General features: G+C 37.1%; 1 long non-coding RNA gene across 1 annotated transcript; it reads right to left on the bottom strand.

Moving 5' to 3' along the window:
- Positions 1-911: 911 nt before the first annotated feature.
- On the bottom strand, positions 912-9,279 carry LOC130650462 (uncharacterized). The gene is made up of 2 exons (XR_008983853.1): positions 6,802-9,279; positions 912-2,770 (listed from the first exon to the last, which is right to left on the bottom strand). It is a non-coding gene; the product is annotated as an uncharacterized LOC130650462 (long non-coding RNA).
- Between the last annotated feature and the right edge of the window lie 13,503 nt (positions 9,280-22,782).

Consider the following 22,782-nt stretch of genomic DNA (forward strand, 5'->3'; position numbering starts at 1 on the left):
TTTTGAAAACTACAAGTCTTATGCGTTTTAGTGGTGAAAAAATAATTTAAAAAATCGTTCTGGAGATGAGTTTACTCACAGGGTACTTTCTTTGTATACATTCGACTATACGGGCCAAGCCCGGGATTTACAGGAAATCGCGGGTTTTCGTTTGCCGGCGATTAAACTTCTTTTATTCAGCGTCTCATCAAAAATGAAAACATTTTTGAAAACTACAAGTCTCATGCGTTTTAGTGGTGAAAAAATAATTTAAAAAATCGTTCGGGAAATGAGTTTACTCCCTGGGTACTTTCTTTGTATACTTTTGACTATACGGGCCGGGTCCGGGATTTACGGGAAATCGCGGGTTTTCGTTTGAGGGCGATTAAACTTCTTTTATTCAGCGTCTCATCAAAAATGAAAACATTTTTAAAAACTACAAGTCTCATGGACTTTAGTGGTGAAATAATAATTTAAAAAATCGTTTGGGAAATGAGTTTACTCCCTGGGTACTTTCTTTGTATACTTTTGACTATACGAGCCGAGTCCGGGATTTACGGGAAATCGCAAGTTTTCGTTTGCCGGCGATTAAACTTCTTTTATTCAGCGTCTTATCAAAAATGAAAACATTTTTGAAAACTACAAGTCTCATGCGTTTTAGTGGTGAAAAAATAATTTAAAAAATCGTTCGGGAAATGAGTTTACTCCCTGGGTACTTTCTTTGTATAGTTTTGACTATACGGGCCGAGTTCGGGATTTACGGGAAATCGCGGGTTTTCGTTTGAGGGCGATTAAACTTCTCTTATTCAGCGTCTCATCAAAAATGAAAACATTTTTAAAAACTACAAGTCTCATGCGTTTTAGTGGTGAAAAAATAATTTAAAAAATCGTTTGGGAAATGAGTTTACTGCCTGGGTACTTTCTTTGTATACTTTTGACTATACGGGCCGAGTCCGGGATTTACGGGAAATCGCGGGTTTTCGTTTGGCAGCGATTAAACTTCTTTTATTCAGCGTCCCATCAAAAATGAAAACATTTTTGAAAACTACAAGTCTCATGCGTTGTAGTGGTGAAAAAATAATTTAAAAATCGTTCGGAAAATGAGTTTACTCCTTGGGTACTTCCTTTTTTGTATACTTTTGACTATAGGGGCTGAGTCCGGGGTTTACGGGAAATGGCGGGTTTTCGTTTGCCGGCGATTAAACTTCTTTTATTCAGCGTCTCATCAAAAATGAAGACATTTTTGAAAACTACAAGTCTCATGGGTTGTAGTGGTGAAAAAATGATTTAAAAAATCGTTCGGGAAATGAGTTTACTCCCTGGGTACTTTGTTTGTATACTTTTGACTATACGGGCCGAGTCCGGGATTTACGGGAAATCGCGGATTTTCGTTTGAGTAGGCACTTTCGGGAGTTTTAAAGCTTTGTGTAGGAGTCTATAATGTTCTTGTTTTCAGAATGGCTGGGCCATTTGACATTCAACGAGGGGTCAAACTTCCTTCTACGATAAATAGTTCAAAAGTTATGGCTATTTTAGTATGCGTAATTGGTAGCAAAAATTAGAAAAAATAAGTGCATTCCAAGTAGAACATTTTTGGCACCAAAACGACTGTTTTTAAACTCATTTTGAGACCTTTGCTACGTGTACAATAACTTTGGTATAACTAAACATTATAGAATGAAAATTTTAGGGTTGGTAAAATTTATGCTAAGAAAGACATTTGCAATTTTTTTTTTCATATCTGACGTCATTATGCCGCCATTTTTACTTTTTCCATATATGGTAAAATATACATAACATTGGTAAAATAACGGTAAAAACTAACATGAAAATGAAAAGTAATCCTATCACGTAACTAGAAATAAGTAACTATAAACGTCACTAGAACTTAAAAGAAGAAAACCTATAAAATTATCACGTGATATGATGTGTATTTTACAGGCCAGACTGTTAACAGAGAAAGACGGGGGTAAAACTAAAAAGAAACCAGTAATAAATAAGCCATTGGCGAAGTTGCATTAAATTAATAAAAAAAAGAACTGTGATAAAACAGTATATAATTCAAATTACAAAAAATATCATGTGATAATATGTGTATTTTACAGACCAGACAGTTAAATAGAGAAAGACGGGGGTAAAACTAAACAGAAACCAGTTATAAATAAGGCATTGGCGAAGTTGCATTAAATTGCTGTGATAAAACAGTAATTAAAACTACAAAAAATATCACGTGATAAGGTGTGTATTTTACAGACCAGACAGTTAAATAGAGAAAGACGGGGGTAAAACTAAAAAGAAACCAGTTTTAAATAAGCCATTGTTGGCGAAGTTGCATTAAATTGAAAAAAACAGAACCATGGTAAAACAGTAATTAAAACTACAAAAAATATCATGTGATAAATATGTGTAATTTACAGACCAGACTGTTAAATTTAAAAAAGACGGGGGTAAGAACTAAAAAGGAAACCAGGTATATAAGCCATCTGCGAAGTTTGTATAGGTTAATTAACAGAATTGTGATAAAAACAGTAAATTAAACTATAAAAAATTATTGATGTTTTGCAGACCAGGCTGTTAAATACTGTAGAGAGATGGGCAAAAATCCAGAAAGAAACAAATATCAAAATCATAAAATTAAGCCAAATAAAAACTTTAATATAAAGTCATTGACATAATATAAGCATTTTATAGTCATGCCAGAAATACCATTTTTTTTACAAAGTATATAAACACGTTTAACTGTACAACCACTGCATTCAGATGTTTGGCCAAGATATCTTGAAGTCAAATTCTAGTTAGTAATAAAAAATAGGATAGGCAGAGCGGCATATTTCAAAGAACAAAACCTCAGAACAAAATCTCATACAGTCTACAAATGCCAATACAAAACTTGTATATACTAAAATTAAATGGACTAAAATAGACTGACTTTTTCCAATTAAAATATTATATATCAACAAAACTAATGTATACCATGTGAACATAAACTATTATTATATACCGCATTAACGACATAAGCAAGCTACAGCAATATCAAATCTCCCTTTTCAAAATCCAAAAGCAATGGAAATTTCCAAACATTATCGGGTTCAGAAGCGTACAGCACACAATACTCGGATCTTTTAACATTCTTAGCAATCTTACTTAAGCTCATAACTTTTCCCTGTTCCCAATTTACCTCATCACTTCCCTCCTCTCTAACTCGATGACGAATATCCTTTCCAACAAGTAGGTTTGGATCTGCTAGAAATTCTTTCAGAAAATTACGTTTTTGTTGCATAGTTATTTGCGACATTCTCGCTTCTCTAATTTTGAACATAAGTTCACTTTTCTGAACAGCAACAACATTGTCACGAACATCACGAGATTTTAGCTGAGACTTTTCCACTAAAGTAGCAGGAATTTTACTAGCTCCGATGACAACTTTCAAATTTTCCAACAACTCCTCCCACGTTAAATTAATACGTTTTCCATTTTCAACTTTTGTACGGTTGTAAAATTTACCTTTACAATTCACCCCCATGACATAGCGGAAAAAATCTAACTGTGCTAATAAAACATTTCTTCGGCACTTCTCCTCAACGCCAAAAATTCCACTTTCAGCTTGATCCACAGTAATCCATGCCTGGACATTCAAAACTAAAAGATTATTAAATGTCTCAGCTTTCTTTGATGCACTTTTTTCTTCAGCTTCTCTTTTTGCTTGTTGTTTTTTTTTTAACTTTTCATGCCTTAATGATAATAAAACTTTTTTACGGTTTTCGTACTTCGATTTCATCGCATTAACTTTCGTTCTTGCATTTTCCAATAAACTTGCACGCTCTTCAACAGATTTTTCAGAAAGCCAATCTAAGGTATGATTTCTGGACCACATTGTCAAAGCTTGGAGGGTTTGAATGGAAGCATTAGGTTTTGTTCTTATAAGTAGATCCAATATTGCAAAATCACTTTCTGATGCTTTATTGGTGGTTGGGACAATATTTGCTGACTTTTTTATACTATCTGATGGACACCAATACTTTCCACCAGGCAATTGATCCACACATTGGCGTTCCAGAATAAGAAGGATTGCATGGCAAATTACCTCAAGTGCTTGTTGTGTCAGCACATCAAACTCATCATCATCAGTTTCAGTGAACAATTCGTGAAAGACTGCATCATCGTGTAGGTCAACATTATCAAAAATTGGAGTAGCGTTCAACAATGAGGAACTGTCCTGACAAAGATCAGCAAGCTTTAACTTCAGTCGTAACAAGGAAGGATTAAGGTCTAAAATACTTCTGTTTTCTTCTATCAGACGCCACAATGGTCCAGTCAAAAGTTTATCGATTATACCTAAGGCACGGACCTCGGCTAAAAACACCTTGTTTGAAATGTCCTCTTGTACAGCTTTTAAGAGATTGTTGGGAGCTGGCCATGCACTAAGGAATGAGGCAACATGGTCCTTGTGATAATACAATGCTGCAGCATTATAAAAAAGAATGTTGAATCGATTACCAACAAATGGAGCAAACTCAGATTGAAGGTTTTGATTTTCAAGGAACGAATTGAAATATGATGCCACACCAGCTTCATCACTCCCACGAACATGTAAAGCTTTGCAGGCAGTACGCACTAGTCGAACAGCCCCACTCTCCTTAGTTTGAAATGCGAATACTGACTCGAAATTCTCCGACAAAAGTAGTTTCTCAAATGAATTCAAAACTTTATCAGTTTCAGAGGCAAAATTAGCCAGCAAGTGAAGTTTACAAAAAAAATTTGCCATTTCTGTCATATCAGATTTTTCAGTTTCTGCTAGGGTATCCCAGTTTTCTATAGCAGCTGGCAGTAACTGTTCTCTTAACGTTTTTAGTTGGGCATTAAATACAGGATTAATAGGACCAAGATCCGACATGGTTGTTTTAATAGAAGTCACCAACTTCGCAAAATTATCCTCTTTTTTTCCACTAATCATAATGTCACATAAATCATCGATGGTATCAGTAAATGATTTTAACACTGTCGCAGCATCCCCTCCTGCAATCTCAGATAACCCAAATGTCAGTGTTTTTCCACTTGCTGTTGTTACTTGAAAATTTTGATAATGACGATGGTATTTAGAAGTTCCATCGCCATGTAAGCAATTACCAACATCAATGTTATTGGAAAGCATAGCTTCAGCCACTTGAATTTGTGACACAATTAATGCCTCTTGCATTAAGCGCGATTTAACTGCATCAGAGGGTAACTTAGAAATATCCTTCTTCGCTAGTTTTGTAAGAACAACTTTTATAACATCGTTTACTTTATTCATGCTAACATTTAATGATAGCAGCTGCATGATAGTCTCCCGAATGTCATCAGAATAACGGCCACCTTCAAAGCTAACTATTTGTCCATCCTGCATCAAAGCAACTAACTTTTCTAACTCATCATTTTCTTTTTTTAAAATTTCTAATTGTTCGGTAGCTTCTCGAAGCTCACAATGATAACTTTCTATGTCTTTGACGTTAAACTGTCTAACATATGTATTTTTTGTGTCCACACATTTCCTGAGGTAACTTACTTTCTTCTGTAACTTGATTTTCTCGTCATTCATATCACTTACACAAAAATCTAGCTGCGAAACACGTTCTTCAAGTAACTTCATACTACACTGCAATTCTTTTACAACCGTAACATGTTTTTCCCTCTCTTTATAAACAATATCTTTTTTCTTTTCCAGTTGTTGATCTCTATACTTTACCTTTTTATTTAAATTTCTGATGACATGGGTCTGATCTTTTTTAACAAGAAGAGCAGCAAATTTCTTTTCAATATTAGCCAGGTCATTCTCTTTCGTTTCGTACATTTTCTTGGTTTTGGCTAAGTTTTCTTCAATACCACTTTTTTGTAATATGGCCGTTTTTAAATCAACACATGTCTCGTTCATTGCTTGGAGAAGAGTATGGTACTCATTTTCTAACTCCTCCAAGGATTCCAGTTTCCTTTTCATGGTTTTGTTCTCACTTTTTAACATTTTAACCGTCTCTTTTAGATCATTTTCTCTTCCTGATAAAGGGATACTGGGTGAAGGGATGTTAGTATGCAACGGTGGATCAAATTGTCTGTCAAACAACTCTCTTAATTTCTCATTATTTCTCTTTTTCCTCAATGTTTTAACATTAATGGCTAATCTTTTAATTTTTGTCAATAAACTACAGGAATCGCACTCTACTAGAACATTAAACTCTGTCTGGAAATCTTGAGAAAGCTGTAAATGATTGAGCCCTGATCCCACAGAAACATACCAGTTAAACACTTGTTCATTCTTCATTTTTAATAAAAAATTTTAATCTATAAAAAACACTAAACAAGCTGTGAAACTAGCTAGACATACCTTAGCATCCATACTAGAGGTAATTATAGTGATAAAATAACAAACACAAAGCTTAACTAGCTAGCTAGCTAGAATATAACCCCAAATACCACCTAGCTATATAGCTAGTCGCTTAAATCTTTGTTTTACTATCTATCACTATCTAGCTAAACTATAAACATATGTAACTATAAACATTGAACATCTCTTATTGTGAACAGTCTCTTATTAATATACAAAAGAGAACTAGTAGCTATAACCCCATAAACTTATTTTTGAGATTTAGTCCGCCATGTTTGTAGCTGTTGTTAGCTCTGTCTGCCAGGGGGGATCCAAAAGTGTCAACAAAAAAATGTGAAATCCGACAGCTTTTCCTTTTTCTAACTAACTATTAATTTGATAAGAAAAATTCTACATACTTTAAACTTTACTACTTGATATGATAGAAGTTTAAATAACACATACAATACAAAAATAATCGCAACCTTAAAATTCAAAATCCTGTAACTCTTCAACGTTAACAGCTACAAACTTCTATCATCAATCAAAACAAACCTCGGCCTATTCTGTGCAAAGAGGTGCCTATCGAAAAATGCCTAATAAGGAAAAACATAGTCGGAAAATAGCTTTGGATAGGCACATACGTATAAAATCTCGGGAAAATCTGTCTACGGTATGCGAGTTCGCTACGGCAAAAAAAATTCTACGGCTTTTGATCACGTGACTAAACAGCCTAGTTTGAGGGCGATTAAAATTCTTTTATTCAGCGTCTCATCAAAAATGAAATCATTTTTGAAAACTACAAGTCTCATGCGTTGTAGTGGTGAAAAAATACTTTAAAAAATCGTTCGGTAAATGAGTTTACTCCCTGGGTACTTTCTTTGTATACTTTTGACTATACGGGCCGAGTCCGGGATTTACGGGAAGTCGCGGATTTTCGTTTGCCGGCGATTAAACTTCTTTTATTCAGCGTCTCATCAAAAATGAACACATTTTTAAAAACTACAAGTCTCATGGGCTTTAGTGGTGAAAAAATAATTTAAAAAATCGTTCTGGAGATGAGTTTACTCACAGGGTACTTTCTTTGTATACATTCGACTATACGGGCCAAGCCCGGGATTTACGGGAAATCGCGGGTTTTCGTTTGCCGGCGATTAAACCTCTTTCATTAAGCGTCTCATCAAAAATGAAAACATTTTTGAAAACTACAAGTCTCATGCGTTTTAGTGGTGAAAATATAATTTAAAAAATCGTTTTGTAAATGAGTTTACTCACAGGGTACTTTCTTTGTATACATTCGACTATACGGGCCAAGCCCGGGATTTACGGGAAATCGCGGGTTTTCGTTTGCCGGCGATTAAACTTCTTTTATTCAGCGTCTCATCAAAAATGAAGACATTTTTGAAAACTACAAGTCTCATGCGTTTTAGTGATGAAAAAATAATTTAAAAAATCGTTCTGGAGATGAGATTACTCACAGGGTACTTTCTTTGTATACATTCGACTATACGGGCCGAGTCCGGGATTTACGGGAAATCGCGGATTTTCGTTTGAGGGCGATTAAAACTCTTTTATTCAGCGTCTCATCAAAAATGAAATCATTTTTGAAAACTACAAGTCTCATGCGTTGTAGTGGTGAAAAAATACTTTAAAAAATCGTTCGGTAAATGAGTTTACTCCCTGGGCACTTTCTTTGTATACTTTTGACTATACGGGCCGAGTCCGGGATTTACGTGAAGTCGCGGGTTTTCGTTTGCCGGCGATTAAACTTCTTTTATTCAGCGTCTCATCAAAAATGAACACATTTTTAAAAACTACAAGTCTCATGGGCTTTAGTGGTGAAAAAATAATTTAAAAAATCGTTCTGGAGATGAGTTTACTCACAGGGTACTTTCTTTGTATACATTCGACTATACGGGCCAAGCCCGGGATTTACGGGAAATCGCGGGTTTTCGTTTGCCGGCGATTAAACCTCTTTCATTAAGCGTCTCATCAAAAATGAAAACATTTTTGAAAACTACAAGTCTCATGCGTTTTAGTGGTGAAAAAATAATTTAAAACATCGTTCGGGAAATGAGTTTACTCCCTGGGTACTTTCTTTGTATACTTTTGACTACGCGGGCCGGGTCCGGGGTTTACGGGAAATGGCGGGTTTCCGTTTGCCGGCGATTAAACTTCTTTTATTCAGCGTCTCATCAAAAATGAAAACATTTTTGAAAACTACAAGTCTCAAGCGTTTTAGTGGTGAAAAGATAATTTAAAAAATCGTTTTGGAAATGAGTTTACTCACAGGGTACTTTCTTCGTATACATTTAACTATACGGGCCAAGCCCGGGATTTACAGGAAAGCGCGGGTTTTCGTTTGCCGGCGATTAAACTTCTTTTATTCAGCGTCTCATCAAAAATGAAAACAGTTTTGAAAACTACAAGTCTCAAGCGTTTTAGTGGTGAAAAGATAATTTAAAAAATCGTTCTGGAGATGAGTTTACTCACAGGGTACTTTCTTTGTATACATTCGACTATACAGGCCAAGCCCGGGATTTACGGGAAATCGCGGGTTTTCGTTTGCCGGCAATTAAACCTCTTTCATTAAGCGTCTCATCAAAAATGAAAACATTTTTGAAAACTACAAGTCTCATGGGTTGTAGTGGTGAATAAATAATTTAAAAAATCGTTCGGGAAATGAGTTTACTCCCTGGGTACTTTGTTTGTATACTTTTGACTATACGGGCCGGGTCCGGGATTTACGAGAAGTCGCGGGTTTTCGTTTGCCGGCGATTAAACTTCTTTTATTCAGCGTCTCATCAAAAATGAACACATTTTTAAAAACTACAAGTCTCATGGACTTTAGTGGTGAAAAAATAATTTAAAAAATCGTTCTGGAGATGAGTTTACTCACAGGGTACTTTCTTTGTATACATTCGACTATACGGGCCAAGCCCGGGATTTACGGGAAATCGCGGGTTTTCGTTTGCCGGCGATTAAACCTCTTTCATTAAGCGTCTCATCAAAAATGAAAACATTTTTAAAAACTACAAGTCTCATGCGTTTTAGTGGTGAAAAAATAATTTAAAACATCGTTCGGGAAATGAGTTTACTCCCTGGGTACTTTCTTTGTATACTTTTGACTACGCGGGCCGAGTCCGGCGTTTACGGGAAATGGCGGGTTTTCGTTTGCCGGCGATTAAACTTCTTTTATTCAGCGTCTCATCAAAAATGAAAACATTTTTGAAAACTACAAGTCTCAAGCGTTTTAGTGGTGAAAAGATAATTTAAAAAATCGTTTTGTAAATGAGTTTACTCACAGGGTACTTTCTTTGTATACATTCGACTATACGGGCCAAGCCCGGGATTTACGGGAAATCGCGGGTTTTCGTTTGCCGGCGATTAAACTTCTTTTATTCAGCGTCTCATCAAAAATGAAGACATTTTTGAAAACTACAAGTCTCATGCGTTTTAGTGATGAAAAAATAATTTAAAAAATCGTTCTGGAGATGAGATTACTCACAGGGTACTTTCTTTGTATACATTCGACTATACGGGCCGAGTCCGGGATTTACGGGAAATCGCGGATTTTCGTTTGAGGGCGATTAAAACTCTTTTATTCAGCGTCTCATCAAAAATGAAATCATTTTTGAAAACTACAAGTCTCATGCGTTTTAGTGGTGAAAAAATACTTTAAAAAATCGTTCGGTAAATGAGTTTACTCCCTGGGCACTTTCTTTGTATACTTTTGACTATACGGGCCGAGTCCGGGATTTACGGGAAGTCGCGGGTTTTCGTTTGCCGGCGATTAAACTTCTTTTATTCAGCGTCTCATCAAAAATGAACACATTTTTAAAAACTACAAGTCTCATGGGCTTTAGTGGTGAAAAAATAATTTAAAAAATCGTTCTGGAGATGAGTTTACTTACAGGGTACTTTCTTTGTATACAGTCGACTATACGGGCCAAGCCCGGGATTTACGGGAAATCGCAGGTTTTCGTTTGCCGGCGATTAAACCTCTTTCATTAGGCGTCTCATCAAAAATGAAAACATTTTTGAAAACTACAAGTCTCATGCGTTTTAGTGGTGAAAAAATAATTTAAAACATCGTTCGGGAAATGAGTTTACTCCCTGGGTACTTTCTTTGTATACTTTTGACTACGCGGGCCGAGTCCGGGGTTTACGGGAAATGGCGGGTTTCCGTTTGCCGGCGATTAAACTTCTTTTATTCAGCGTCTCATCAAAAATGAAAACATTTTTGAAAACTACAAGTCTCAAGCGTTTTAGTGGTGAAAAGATAATTTAAAAAATCGTTTTGGAAATGAGTTTACTCACAGGGTACTTTCTTCGTATACATTCAACTATACGGGCCAAGCCCGGGATTTACGGGAAAGCACGGGTTTTCGTTTGCCGGCGATTAAACTTCTTTTATTCAGCGTCTCATCAAAAATGTAAACATTTTTGAAAACTACAAGTCTCATGCGTTTTAGTGGTGAAAAAATAATTTAAAACATCGTTCGGGAAATGAGTTTACTCCCTAGGTACTTTCTTTGTATACTTTTGACTACGCGGGCCGAGTCCGGGGTTTACGGGAAATGGCGGGTTTCCGTTTGCCGGCGATTAAACTTCTTTTATTCAGCGTCTCATCAAAAATGAAAACATTTTTGAAAACTACAAGTCTCAAGCGTTTTAGTGGTGAAAAGATAATTTAAAAAATCGTTTTGGAAATGAGTTTACTCACAGGGTACTTTCTTCGTATACATTCAACTATACGGGCCAAGCCCGGGATTTACGGGAAAGCACGGGTTTTCGTTTGCCGGCGATTAAACTTCTTTTATTCAGCGTCTCATCAAAAATGTAAACATTTTTGAAAACTACAAGTCTTATGCGTTTTAGTGGTGAAAAAATAATTTAAAAAATCGTTCTGGAGATGAGTTTACTCACAGGGTACTTTCTTTGTATACATTCGACTATACAGGCCAAGCCCGGGATTTACGGGAAATTGCGGGTTTTCGTTTGCCGGCAATTAAACCTCTTTCATTAAGCGTCTCATCAAAAATGAAAACATTTTTGAAAACTACAAGTCTCATGGGTTGTAGTGGTGAATAAATAATTTAAAAAATCGTTCGGGAAATGAGTTTACTCCCTGGGTACTTTGTTTGTATACTTTTGACTATACGGGCCGAGTCCGGGATTTACGGGAAATCGCGGATTTTCGTTTGAGGGCGATTAAAATTCTTTTATTCAGCGTCTCATCAAAAATGAAATCATTTTTGAAAACTACAAGTCTCATGCGTTTTAGTGGTGAAAAAATAATTTAAAACATCGTTCGGGAAATGAGTTTACTCCCTGGGTACTTTCTTTGTATACTTTTGACTACGCGGGCCGAGTCCGGGGTTTACGGGAAATGGCGGGTTTTCGTTTGCCGGCGATTAAACTTCTTTTATTCAGCGTCTCATCAAAAATGAAAACATTTTTGAAAACTACAAGTCTCAAGCGTTTTAGTGGTGAAAAGGTAATTTAAAAAATCGTTTTGGAAATGAGTTTACTCACAGGGTACTTTCTTTGTATACATTCGACTATACGGGCCGAGTCCGGGATTTACGGGAAATCGCGGATTTTCGTTTGAGGGCGATTAAAACTCTTTTATTCAGCGTCTCATCAAAAATGAAATCATTTTTGAAAACTACAAGTCTCATGCGTTTTAGTGGTGAAAAAATACTTTAAAAAATCGTTCGGTAAATGAGTTTACTCCCTGGGCACTTTCTTTGTATACTTTTGACTATACGGGCCGAGTCCGGGATTTACGGGAAGTCGCGGGTTTTCGTTTGCCGGCGATTAAACTTCTTTTATTCAGCGTCTCATCAAAAATGAACACATTTTTAAAAACTACAAGTCTCATGGGCTTTAGTGGTGAAAAAATAATTTAAAAAATCGTTCTGGAGATGAGTTTACTTACAGGGTACTTTCTTTGTATACATTCGACTATACGGGCCAAGCCCGGGATTTACGGGAAATCGCAGGTTTTCGTTTGCCGGCGATTAAACCTCTTTCATTAGGCGTCTCATCAAAAATGAAAACATTTTTGAAAACTACAAGTCTCATGCGTTTTAGTGGTGAAAAAATAATTTAAAACATCGTTCGGGAAATGAGTTTACTCCCTGGGTACTTTCTTTGTATACTTTTGACTACGCGGGCCGAGTCCGGGGTTTACGGGAAATGGCGGGTTTCCGTTTGCCGGCGATTAAATTTCTTTTATTCAGCGTCTCATCAAAAATGAAAACATTTTTGAAAACTACAAGTCTCAAGCGTTTTAGTGGTGAAAAGATAATTTAAAAAATCGTTTTGGAAATGAGTTTACTCACAGGGTACTTTCTTCGTATACATTTAACTATACGGGCCAAGCCCGGGATTTACACGAAAGCGCGGGTTTTCGTTTGCCGGCGATTAAACTTCTTTTATTCAGCGTCTCATCAAAAATGTAAACATTTTTGAAAACTACAAGTCTCATGCGTTTTAGTGGTGAAAAAATAATTTAAAACATCGTTCGGGAAATGAGTTTACTCCCTGGGTACTTTCTTTGTATACTTTTGACTACGCGGGCCGAGTCCGGGGTTTACGGGAAATGGCGGGTTTCCGTTTGACGGCGATTAAACTTCTTTTATTCAGCGTCTCATCAAAAATGAAAACATTTTTGAAAACTACAAGTCTCAAGCGTTTTAGTGGTGAAAAGATAATTTAAAAAATCGTTTTGGAAATGAGTTTACTCACAGGGTACTTTCTTCGTATACATTCAACTATACGGGCCAAGCCCGGGATTTACGGGAAAGCACGGGTTTTCGTTTGCCGGCGATTAAACTTCTTTTATTCAGCGTCTCATCAAAAATGTAAACATTTTTGAAAACTACAAGTCTCATGCGTTTTAGTGGTGAAAAAATAATTTAAAACATCGTTCGGGAAATGAGTTTACTCCCTGGGTACTTTCTTTGTATACTTTTGACTACGCGGGCCGAGTCCGGGGTTTACAGGAAATGGCGGGTTTCCGTTTGCCGGCGATTAAACTTCTTTTATTCAGCGTCTCATCAAAAATGAAAACATTTTTGAAAACTACAAGTCTCAAGCGTTTTAGTGGTGAAAAGATAATTTAAAAAATCGTTTTGGAAATGAGTTTACTCACAGGGTACTTTCTTCGTATACATTCAACTATACGGGCCAAGCCCGGGATTTACGGGAAAGCACGGGTTTTCGTTTGCCGGCGATTAAACTTCTTTTATTCAGCGTCTCATCAAAAATGCAAACATTTTTGAAAACTACAAGTCTTATGCGTTTTAGTGGTGAAAAAATAATTTAAAAAATCGTTCTGGAGATGAGTTTACTCACAGGGTACTTTCTTTGTATACATTCGACTATACAGGCCAAGCCCGGGATTTACGGGAAATTGCGGGTTTTCGTTTGCCGGCAATTAAACCTCTTTCATTAAGCGTCTCATCAAAAATGAAAACATTTTTGAAAACTACAAGTCTCATGGGTTGTAGTGGTGAATAAATAATTTAAAAAATCGTTCGGGAAATGAGTTTACTCCCTGGGTACTTTGTTTGTATACTTTTGACTATACTGGCCGAGTCCGGGATTTACGGGAAATCGCGGATTTTCGTTTGAGGGCGATTAAAATTCTTTTATTCAGCGTCTCATCAAAAATGAAATCATTTTTGAAAACTACAAGTCTCATGCGTTTTAGTGGTGAAAAAATAATTTAAAACATCGTTCGGGAAATGAGTTTACTCCCTGGGTACTTTCTTTGTATACTTTTGACTACGCGGGCCGAGTCCGGGGTTTACGGGAAATGGCGGGTTTTCGTTTGCCGGCGATTAAACTTCTTTTATTCAGCGTCTCATCAAAAATGAAAACATTTTTGAAAACTACAAGTCTCAAGCGTTTTAGTGGTGAAAAGATAATTTAAAAAATCGTTTTGGAAATGAGTTTACTCACAGGGTACTTTCTTTGTATACATTCGACTATACGGGCCAAGCCCGGGATTTACGGGAAATCGCGGGTTTTCGTTTGCCGGCGATTAAACTTCTTTTATTCAGCGTCTCATCAAAAATGAAGACATTTTTGAAAACTACAAGTCTCATGCGTTTTAGTGATGAAAAAATAATTTAAAAAATCGTTCTGGAGATGAGTTTACTCACAGGGTACTTTCTTTGTATACATTCGACTATACGGGCCGAGTCCGGGATTTACGGGAAATCGCGGATTTTCGTTTGAGGGCGATTAAAATTCTTTTATTCAGCGTCTCATCAAAAATGAAATCATTTTTGAAAACTACAAGTCTCATGGGCTTTAGTGGTGAAAAAATAATTTAAAAAATCGTTCTGGAGATGAGTTTACTCACAGGGTACTTTCTTTGTATACATTCGACTATACGGGCCAAGCCCAGGATTTACGGGAAATCGCGGGTTTTCGTTTGCCGTCGATTAAACCTCTTTCATTAAGCGTCTCATCAAAAATGAAAACATTTTTGAAAACTACAAGTCTCATGCGTTTTAGTGGTGAAAAAATAATTTAAAACATCGTTCGGGAAATGAGTTTACTCCCTGGGTACTTTCTTTGTATACTTTTGACTACGCGGGCCGAGTCCGGGGTTTACGGGAAATGGCGGGTTTTCGTTTGCCGGCGATTAAACTTCTTTTATTCAGCGTCTCATCAAAAATGAAAACATTTTTGAAAACTACAAGTCTCAAGCGTTTTAGTGGTGAAAAGATAATTTAAAAAATCGTTTTGGAAATGAGTTTACTCACAGGGTACTTTCTTTGATTACATTCGACTATACGGGCCAAGCCCGGGATTTACGGGAAATCGCGGGTTTTCGTTTGCCGGCGATTAAACTTCTTTTATTCAGCGTCTCATCAAAAATGTAAACATTTTTGAAAACTACAAGTCTTATGCGTTTTAGTGGTGAAAAAATAATTTAAAAAATCGTTCCGGAGATGAGTTTACTCACAGGGTACTTTCTTTGTATACATTCGACTATACGGGCCAAGCCCGGGATTTACGGGAAATCGCGGGTTTTCGTTTGTCGGCGATTAAACCTCTTTCATTAAGCGTCTCATCAAAAATGAAAACATTTTTGAAAACTACAAGTCTCATGCGTTTTAGTGGTGAAAAAATAATTTAAAACATCGTTCGGGAAATGAGTTTACTCCCTGGGTACTTTCTTTGTATACTTTTGACTACGCGGGCCGAGTCCGGGGTTTACGGGAAATGGCGGGTTTCCGTTTGCCGGCGATTAAACTTCTTTTATTCAGCGTCTCATCAAAAATGAAGACATTTTTGAAAACTACAAGTCTCATGCGTTTTAGTGACGAAAAAATAATTTAAAAAATCGTTCTGGAGATGAGATTACTCACAGGGTACTTTCTTTGTATACATTCGACTATACGGGCCGAGTCCGGGATTTACGGGAAATCGCGGATTTTCGTTTAAGGGCGATTAAAACTCTTTTATTCAGCGTCTCATCAAAAATGAAATCATTTTTGAAAACTACAAGTCTCATGCGTTGTAGTGGTGAAAAAATACTTTAAAAAATCGTTCGGTAAATGAGTTTACTCCCTGGGCACTTTCTTTGTATACTTTTGACTATACGAGCCGAGTCCGGGATTTACGTGAAGTCGCGGGTTTTCGTTTGCCGGCGATTAAACTTCTTTTATTCAGCGTCTCATCAAAAATGAACACATTTTTAAAAACTACAAGTCTCATGGGCTTTAGTGGTGAAAAAATAATTTAAAAAATCGTTCTGGAGATGAGTTTACTCACAGGGTACTTTCTTTGTATACATTCGACTATACGGGCCAAGCCCGGGATTTACGGGAAATCGCGGGTTTTCGTTTGCCGGCGATTAAACCTCTTTCATTAAGCGTCTCATCAAAAATGAAAACATTTTTGAAAACTACAAGTCTCATGCGTTTTAGTGGTGAAAAAATAATTTAAAACATCGTTCGGGAAATGAGTTTACTCCCTGGGTACTTTCTTTGTATACTTTTGACTACGCGGGCCGAGTCCGGGGTTTACGGGAAATGGCGGGTTTCCGTTTGCCGGCGATTAAACTTCTTTTATTCAGCGTCTCATCAAAAATGAAAACATTTTTGAAAACTACAAGTCTCAAGCGTTTTAGTGGTGAAAAGATAATTTAAAAAATCGTTTTGGAAATGAGTTTACTCACAGGGTACTTTCTTCGTATACATTTAACTATACGGGCCAAGCCCGGGATTTACAGGAAAGCGCGGGTTTTCGTTTGCCGGCGATTAAACTTCTTTTATTCAGCGTCTCATCAAAAATGAAAACATTTTTGAAAACTACAAGTCTCAAGCGTTTTAGTGGTGAAAAGATAATTTAAAAAATCGTTCTGGAGATGAGTTTACTCACAGGGTACTTTCTTTGTATACATTCGACTATACAGGCCAAGCCCGGGATTTACGGGAAATCGCGGGTTTTCGTTTGCCGGCAATTAAACCTCTTTCATTAGGCGTCTCATCAAAAATGAAAACATTTTTGAAAACTACAAGTCTCATGGGTTGTAGTGGTGAATAAATAATTTAAAAAATCGTTCGGGAAATGAGTTTACTCCCTGGGTACTTTGTTTGTATACTTTTGACTATACGGGCCGAGTCCGGGATTTACGGGAAGTCGCGGGTTTTCGTTTGCCGGCGATTAAACTTCTTTTATTCAGCGTCTCATCAAAAATGAACACATTTTTAAAAACTACAAGTCTCATGGACTTTAGTGGTGAAAAAATAATTTAAAAAATCGTTCTGGAGATGAGTTTACTCACAGGGTACTTTCTTTGTATACATTCGACTATACGGGCCAAGCCCGGGATTTACGGGAAATCGCGGGTTTTCGTTTGCCGGCGATTAAACCTCTTTCATTAAGCGTCTCATCAAAAATGAAAACATTTTTGAAAACTACAAGTCTCATGCGTTTTAGTGGTGAAAAAATAATTTAAAACATCGTTCGGGAAATGAGTTTACTCCCTGGGTACTTTCTTTGTATACTTTTGACTACGCGGGCCGAGTCCGGCGTTTACGGGAAATGGCGGGTTTTCGTTTGCCGGCGATTAAACTTCTTTTATTCAGCGTCTCATCAAAAATGAAAACATTTTTGAAAACTACAAGTCTCAAGCGTTTTAGTGGTGAAAAGATAATTTAAAAAATCGTTCTGGAGATGAGTTTACTCACAGGGTACTTTCTTTGTATACATTCGACTATACAGGCCAAGCCCGGGATTTACGGGAAATCGCGGGTTTTCGTTTGCCGGCAATTAAACCTCTTTCATTAAGCGTCTCATCAAAAATGAAAACATTTTTGAAAACTACAAGTCTCATGGGTTGTAGTGGTGAATAAATAATTTAAAAAATCGTTCGGGAAATGAGTTTACTCCCTGGGTACTTTGTTTCTATACTTTTGACTATACGGGCCGAGTCCGGGATTTACGGGAAGTCGCGGGTTTTCGTTTGCCGGCGATTAAACTTCTTTTATTCAGCGTCTCATCAAAAATGAACACATTTTTAAAAACTACAAGTCTCATGGACTTTAGTGGTGAAAAAATAATTTAAAAAATCGTTCTGGAGATGAGTTTACTCACAGGGTACTTTCTTTGTATACATTCGACTATACGGGCCAAGCCCGGGATTTACGGGAAATCGCGGGTTTTCGTTTGCCGGCGATTAAACCTCTTTCATTAAGCGTCTCATCAAAAATGAAAACATTTTTGAAAACTACAAGTCTCATGCGTTTTAGTGGTGAAAAAATAATTTAAAACATCGTTCGGGAAATGAGTTTACTCCCTGGGTACTTTCTTTGTATACTTTTGACTACGCGGGCCGAGTCCGGCGTTTACGGGAAATGGCGGGTTTTCGTTTGCCGGCGATTAAACTTCTTTTATTCAGCGTCTCATCAAAAATGAAAACATTTTTGAAAACTACAAGTCTCAAGCGTTTTAGTGGTGAAAAGATAATTTAAAAAATCGTTTTGTAAATGAGTTTACTCACAGGGTACTTTCTTTGTATACATTCGACTATACGGGCCAAGCCCGGGATTTACGGGAAATCGCGGGTTTTCGTTTGCCGGCGATTAAACTTCTTTTATTCAGCGTCTCATCAAAAATGAAGACATTTTTGAAAACTACAAGTCTCGTGCGTTTTAGTGATGAAAAAATAATTTAAAAAATCGTTCTGGAGATGAGATTACTCACAGGGTACTTTCTTTGTATACATTCGACTATACGGGCCGAGTCCGGGATTTACGGGAAATCGCGGGTTTTCGTTTGCCGGCGATTAAACTTCTTTTATTCAGCGTCTCATCAAAAATGAAAACATTTTTGAAAACTACAAGTCTCAAGCGTTTTAGTGGTGAAAAGATAATTTAAAAAATCGTTTTGTAAATGAGTTTACTCACAGGGTACTTTCTTTGTATACATTCGACTATACGGGCCAAGCCCGGGATTTACGGGAAATCGCGGGTTTTCGTTTGCCGGCGATTAAACTTCTTTTATTCAGCGTCTCATCAAAAATGAAGACATTTTTGAAAACTACAAGTCTCATGCGTTTTAGTGATGAAAAAATAATTTAAAAAATCGTTCTGGAGATGAGATTACTCACAGGGTACTTTCTTTGTATACATTCGACTATACGGGCCGAGTCCGGGATTTACGGGAAATCGCGGATTTTCGTTTGAGGGCGATTAAAACTCTTTTATTCAGCGTCTCATCAAAAATGAAATCATTTTTGAAAACTACAAGTCTCATGCGTTTTAGTGGTGAAAAAATACTTTAAAAAATCGTTCGGTAAATGAGTTTACTCCCTGGGCACTTTCTTTGTATACTTTTGACTATACGGGCCGAGTCCGGGATTTACGGGAAGTCGCGGGTTTTCGTTTGCCGGCGATTAAACTTCTTTTATTCAGCGTCTCATCAAAAATGAACACATTTTTAAAAACTACAAGTCTCATGGGCTTTAGTGGTGAAAAAATAATTTAAAAAATCGTTCTGGAGATGAGTTTACTTACAGGGTACTTTCTTTGTATACAGTCGACTATACGGGCCAAGCCCGGGATTTACGGGAAATCGCAGGTTTTCGTTTGCCGGCGATTAAACCTCTTTCATTAAGCGTCTCATCAAAAATGAAAACATTTTTGAAAACTACAAGTCTCATGCGTTTTAGTGGTGAAAAAATAATTTAAAACATCGTTCGGGAAATGAGTTTACTCCCTGGGTACTTTCTTTGTATACTTTTGACTACGCGGGCCGAGTCCGGGGTTTACGGGAAATGGCGGGTTTCCGTTTGCCGGCGATTAAACTTCTTTTATTCAGCGTCTCATCAAAAATGAAAACATTTTTGAAAACTACAAGTCTCAAGCGTTTTAGTGGTGAAAAGATAATTTAAAAAATCGTTTTGGAAATGAGTTTACTCACAGGGTACTTTCTTCGTATACATTTAACTATACGGGCCAAGCCCGGGATTTACACGAAAGCGCGGGTTTTCGTTTGCCGGCGATTAAACTTCTTTTATTCAGCGTCTCATCAAAAATGTAAACATTTTTGAAAACTACAAGTCTCATGCGTTTTAGTGGTGAAAAAATAATTTAAAACATCGTTCGGGAAATGAGTTTACTCCCTGGGTACTTTCTTTGTATACTTTTGACTACGCGGGCCGAGTCCGGGGTTTACGGGAAATGGCGGGTTTCCGTTTGCCGGCGATTAAACTTCTTTTATTCCGCGTCTCATCAAAAATGAAAACATTTTTGAAAACTACAAGTCTCAAGCGTTTTAGTGGTGAAAAGATAATTTAAAAAATCGTTTTGGAAATGAGTTTACTCACAGGGTACTTTCTTCGTATACATTCAACTATACGGGCCAAGCCCGGGATTTACGGGAAAGCACGGGTTTTCGTTTGCCGGCGATTAAACTTCTTTTATTCAGCGTCTCATCAAAAATGTAAACATTTTTGAAAACTACAAGTCTCATGCGTTTTAGTGGTGAAAAAATAATTTAAAACATCGTTCGGGAAATGAGTTTACTCCCTGGGTACTTTCTTTGTATACTTTTGACTACGCGGGCCGAGTCCGGGGTTTACGGGAAATGGCGGGTTTCCGTTTGCCGGCGATTAAACTTCTTTTATTCCGCGTCTCATCAAAAATGAAAACATTTTTGAAAACTACAAGTCTCAAGCGTTTTAGTGGTGAAAAGATAATTTAAAAAATCGTTTTGGAAATGAGTTTACTCACAGGGTACTTTCTTCGTATACATTCAACTATACGGGCCAAGCCCGGGATTTACAGGAAAGCACGGGTTTTCGTTTGCCGGCGATTAAACTTCTTTTATTCAGCGTCTCATCAAAAATGTAAACATTTTTGAAAACTACAAGTCTCATGCGTTTTAGTGGTGAAAAAATAATTTAAAACATCGTTCGGGAAATGAGTTTAGTCCCTGGGTACTTTCTTTGTATACTTTTGACTACGCGGGCCGAGTCCGGGGTTTACGGGAAATGGCGGGTTTCCGTTTGCCGGCGATTAAACTTCTTTTATTCAGCGTCTCATCAAAAATGAAAACATTTTTGAAAACTACAAGTCTCAAGCGTTTTAGTGGTGAAAAGATAATTTAAAAAATCGTTTTGGAAATGAGTTTACTCACAGGGTACTTTCTTCGTATACATTCAACTATACGGGCCAAGCCCGGGATTTACGGGAAAGCACGGGTTTTCGTTTGCCGGCGATTAAACTTCTTTTATTCAGCGTCTCATCAAAAATGTAAACATTTTTGAAAACTACAAGTCTTATGCGTTTTAGTGGTGAAAAAATAATTTAAAAAATCGTTCTGGAGATGAGTTTACTCACAGGGTACTTTCTTTGTATACATTCGACTATACAGGCCAAGCCCGGGATTTACGGGAAATTGCGGGTTTTCGTTTGCCGGCAATTAAACCTCTTTCATTAAGCGTCTCATCAAAAATGAAAACATTTTTGAAAACTACAAGTCTCATGGGTTGTAGTGGTGAATAAATAATTTAAAAAATCGTTCGGGAAATGAGTTTACTCCCTGGGTACTTTGTTTGTATACTTTTGACTATACGGGCCGAGTCCGGGATTTACGGGAAATCGCGGATTTTCGTTTGAGGGCGATTAAAATTCTTTTATTCAGCGTCTCATCAAAAATGAAATCATTTTTGAAAACTACAAGTCTCATGCGTTTTAGTGGTGAAAAAATAATTTAAAACATCGTTCGGGAAATGAGTTTACTCCCTGGGTACTTTCTTTGTATACTTTTGACTACGCGGGCCGAGTCCGGGGTTTACGGGAAATGGCGGGTTTTCGTTTGCCGGCGATTAAACTTCTTTTATTCAGCGTCTCATCAAAAATGAAAACATTTTTGAAAACTACAAGTCTCAAGCGTTTTAGTGGTGAAAAGGTAATTTAAAAAATCGTTTTGGAAATGAGTTTACTCACAGGGTACTTTCTTTGTATACATTCGACTATACGGGCCAAGCCCGGCATTTACGGGAAATCGCGGGTTTTCGTTTGCCGGCGATTAAACTTCTTTTATTCAGCGTCTCATCAAAAATGAAGACATTTTTGAAAACTACAAGTCTCATGCGTTTTAGTGGCGAAAAAATAATTTAAAACATCGTTCGGGAAATGAGTTTACTCCCTGGGTACTATCTTTGTATACTTTTGACTACGCGGGCCGAGTCCGGGGTTTACGGGAAATCGCGGATTTTCGTTTGAGGGCGATTAAAATTCTTTTATTCAGCGTCTCATCAAAAATGAAATCATTTTTGAAAACTACAAGTCTCATGCGTTTTAGTGGTGAAAAAATAATTTAAAACATCGTTCGGGAAATGAGTTTACTCCCTGGGTACTTTCTTTGTATACTTTTGACTACGCGGGCCGAGTCCGGGGTTTACGGGAAATGGCGGGTTTTCGTTTGCCGGCGATTAAACTTCTTTTATTCAGCGTCTCATCAAAAATGAAAACATTTTTGAAAACTACAAGTCTCAAGCGTTTTAGTGGTGAAAAGGTAATTTAAAAAATCGTTTTGGAAATGAGTTTACTCACAGGGTACTTTCTTTGTATACATTCGACTATACGGGCCAAGCCCGGCATTTACGGGAAATCGCGGGTTTTCGTTTGCCGGCGATTAAACTTCTTTTATTCAGCGTCTCATCAAAAATGAAGACATTTTTGAAAACTACAAGTCTCATGCGTTTTAGTGGCGAAAAAATAATTTAAAACATCGTTCGGGAAATGAGTTTACTCCCTGGGTACTATCTTTGTATACTTTTGACTACGCGGGCCGAGTCCGGGGTTTACGGGAAATGGCGGGTTTTCGTTTGCCGGCGATTAAACTTCTTTTATTCAGCGTCTCATCAAAAATGAAGACATTTTTAAAAACTACAAGTCTCATGGGCTTTAGTGGTGAAAAAATAA

The sequence above is a fragment of the Hydractinia symbiolongicarpus genome, chromosome 1, assembly GCF_029227915.1.
Source record: "Hydractinia symbiolongicarpus strain clone_291-10 chromosome 1, HSymV2.1, whole genome shotgun sequence".
In the NCBI taxonomy this organism is placed as follows: domain Eukaryota; kingdom Metazoa; phylum Cnidaria; class Hydrozoa; order Anthoathecata; family Hydractiniidae; genus Hydractinia; species Hydractinia symbiolongicarpus.